The sequence below is a fragment of the Choloepus didactylus genome, chromosome X (genome assembly GCF_015220235.1).
Source record: "Choloepus didactylus isolate mChoDid1 chromosome X, mChoDid1.pri, whole genome shotgun sequence".
Taxonomy (NCBI): Eukaryota; Metazoa; Chordata; class Mammalia; order Pilosa; family Megalonychidae; genus Choloepus; species Choloepus didactylus.
Genome location: NC_051334.1, coordinates 13,564,122 through 13,568,114, shown reverse-complemented (window position 1 = coordinate 13,568,114; position 3,993 = coordinate 13,564,122).

Below are 3,993 nucleotides of genomic sequence, written 5' to 3'. Positions count from 1 at the left end.
ACCTTGAAGACATAATGCTGAGCGAAATAAGCCAGGCACAAAAAGAGAAATATTATATGCTACCACTAATGTGAACTTTGAAAAATGTAAAACAAATGGTTTATAATGTAGAATGTAGGGGAACTAGCAATAGAGAGCAATTAAGGAAGGGGGAACAATAATCCAAGAAGAACAGATAAGCTATTTAACGTTCTGGGGATGCCCAGGAATGACTATGGTCTGTTAATTTCTGATGGATATAGTAGGAGCAAGTTCACAGAAATGTTGCTATATTAGGTAAGTTTCTTGGGGTAAAGTAGGAACATGTTGGAAGTTAAGCAGTTATCTTAGGTTAGTTGTCTTTTTCTTACTCCCTTGTTACGGTCTCTTTGAAATGTTCTTTTATTGTATGTTTGTTTTCTTTTTAACTTTTTTTTCATACAGTTGATTTAAAAAAGAAGGGAAAGTTAAAAAAAAAAAAGAAAAGAAAAACAAGGAAAAAAAAAGATGTAGTGCCCCCTTGAGGAGCCTGTGGAGAATGCAGGGGTATTCGCCTACCCCACCTCCATGGTGGCTAACATGACCACAGACATAGGGGACTGGTGGTTTGATGGGTTGAGCCCTCTACCATAGGTTTTACCCTTGGGAAGACAGTTGCTGCAAAGGAGAGGCTAGGCCTCCCTATGGTTGTGCCTAAGAGCCTCCTCCCGAATGCCTCTTTGTTGCTCAGATGTGGCCCTGTCTCTCTAGCTAAGCCAACTTGAAAGGTGAAATCACTGCCCTCCCCCCTACGTGGGATCAGACACCCAGGGGAGTGAATCTCCCTGGCAACATGGAATACGACTCCCGGGGAGGAATGTAGACCTGGCATCGTGGGACGGAGAACATCTTCTTGACCAAAAGGGGGATGTGAAAGGAAATGAAATAAGCTTCAGTGGCAGAGAGATTCCAAAAGGAGCCGAGAGGTCACTCTGGTGGGCACTCTTATGCTCACTTTAGACAACCCTTTTTAGGTTCTAAAGAATTGGGGTAGCTGGTGGTGGACACTTGAAACTATCAAACTACAACCCAGAACCCATGAATCTCGAAGACAGTTGTATAAAAATGTAGCTTATGAGGGGTGACAATGGGATTGGGAAAGCCATAAGGACCACACTCCACTTTGTCTAGTTTATGGATGGATGAGTAGAAAAATAGGGGAAGGAAACAAACAGACAAAGGTACCCAGTGTTCTTTTTTACTTCAATTGCTCTTTTTCACTCTAATTATTATTCTTGTTATTTTTGTGTGTGTGCTAATGAAGGTGCCAGGGATTGATTTGGGTGATGAATGTACCACTATGTAATGGTACTGTAAACAATCGAAAGTACGATTTGTTTTGTATGACTGCGTGGTATGTGAATATATCTCAATAAAATGAAGATTAAAAAAAAAAAAAAGAGGGAGATGCTAGACTAGAAACAGAATAAAATTTCATTCTATTCAAAGAAAAAAAAAAAACTAGAAGATACGGACAACCCAAATGTCCAAATTAAAAACCCAGAGGAGACACGGCACTAGAAGCAATTAATCAAAGAAGCATACACAAATATCACTGTCATGGCTAAGGATATAAAGGTCACCAAGAAGAACCTAGAAGAGCATAAAGAAGAATTTTCAAGAGTAAATTTTAAAATAGCAGATCTTAAGGAAATAAAAGATACTGTTGATCAAATTAAAAATATTCTTGAAACACGTAACAACAGATTTGAAGAGGCAGAGGAAAGACTTAGCAAACTTGAGGAAGGGCAATGGAATGCGAAAGCGCAAAAGAATGAATCATGAAAAAAAAATTGAAAAATTTGAAATGGAGCTCAGGGAAATGATGGACAACAGGAGGCACACAAATATCAGAATCACTTGTGTTCCAGAAGGTGAAAAGAAGAGCAAAGGGCTAAGAAGATTATTCATAGATATTGTTGGGGAAAACTTCCCAACTCGTCTAAACAACATAAATATACAAATCAAAGATGCCCAACAAACTCCAAATATAATAAATGCTAATAAACCCACTCTGAGACACATTCTGATCAGATTTTCAAATGCTAAAGAAAAGGAGAAAGTTCTGACAGCAGTAAGAAAGAAGCAATTCACCACATAAATGGAAGCAACATAAAACTAAGTACTGACTACTCACCAGGCACCACAGAGGCAAGAAGGAAGTGGTATGATATATTTAAAATTCTGAAAGAGAAAATTGCCAACCAAGAATTCTTTATCCAGCAAAGCTCTCCTTCAAAATTGGGGGAGAGATTAAAATTTTCAGACAAAGAAATGCTGAGAGAATTTGTTAACAAGAGACCTGCCCTACAAGAAATACTAAAGGGAGCTCTACAAGCTGAGAAAAAAAAAGACAGAAGAGAGAGCATTGTTCACAATTGCCAAGAGATGGAAACAATCCAATCGTTCTTCAACGTATGTGTGGATAAACAAAATGTGGTATACACATATGATGGAATACTATGCAGCAGTAAGAAGGAACGAGGTCATGAAACATATGACAACATGGATGAACCTTGAAGACATAATTCTGAATTAAATAAGCCAGGCAAAAAAGGAGAGAAATTGTATGTTACCACTAATGTGAACTTTGTGAAAAATGTAAAATAAGTGTCTTATAATGTAGAAAATAGGGGACCTAGAGATAGAAGCTAATGAAGGGGGAATGATTTATCTAAAATGTACATATATGATAATGAGGATGAACTTAAAGTTAATGGAATGGTCAGGTGTGATTATGGGTTTTTAATGGGATTACAAATATCAATGATGCATTGAAGGTGAACATGTTTGTAAACGGTTATTTAACAGCATGTAAACCACACAGTAGCACCACAAACAGCAGCTGATATGAGCCCTGGGATGTTTTATGTTACAATAATTTGTTTAAAGTTGAAAGTGATAATGATTGTACAACTAAGTGAACATAACATAAGAAACTGACTGTTTATCTTGGGATAGAATATATATTAAGTGAAATTAGGAACCTATTACTTAATAAATCAGGTCCTTGCCTTAAGGCTTGCTCTTGTGAAACTTAGGGCTGTAAATAGGAGGCTGAGCCCTCCTATAATTATGCCTAGGAGGCACCTCCAGGGAACTTCTTTTGTTGCTCAGATGTGGCCTTTCTCTCTCTAAGCCAAACTCAGCAAATAAATTCATTAACCTACCCCTCATGAAAGTCACATCTCCTTGGAAACACTGAATCAATAGGTGGTTAAGAGTATTGCATCTATGTTTATGGGAGAGATTGGACTGCAGTTTTCCTTTCTTGTAATATCCATGTCAGATTTTGGTATCAAATCTTATAGAATGTATTGGGAAATGTTTTCCTTTTATACACTCTGGGAGAATTCATATATATGAGTTTTGTTCTTCCTTAAATGTTTTGCAAGAACATTTAAGGGCATAAAGATTTTACTATGGGGATATTCTAATGATCTATTGCTGCATAATAAAACTATCCCACAACTTAAAAAAAAAAAAAAAAAAAACAGCACACAAAATGACATAAAGAGATTGGTGCCATGTATTTTTACAACTTACTGAACGGACTGTTTCATCAAATTTTATTGCACACAACTCTGCCAACTTGAGGACAAGAAAGGTCATGTTCGAATCAGTTAAGCCTAAATTACATAAACATTTTATTTTAAGAAGATTAGTTTGGCTTTCTTAATGTTGTACAAGTATTATCAACGTTAGTAGCTAAAATTGAAGCAAAGTGATGAGAACATTTGGATTCACAACAGGGCCAAATTATATAATGTACCCTAAATATTGAAGTTCTGAGTTATACCAAAATGTTCAAGCTTGTCTGGGAATTAATGAGGTCTTGAATGAATGAGGTTTCACTGTATATTACAATGGTCCTTTTTAAAGGCCATGAAATTATATGGGCCCTAACCTGTCATTGGATGCCTCTCTCTGGGAGTGAATTTCAAATCTGGAAAAAAAGGAAAATAATCTAATCTT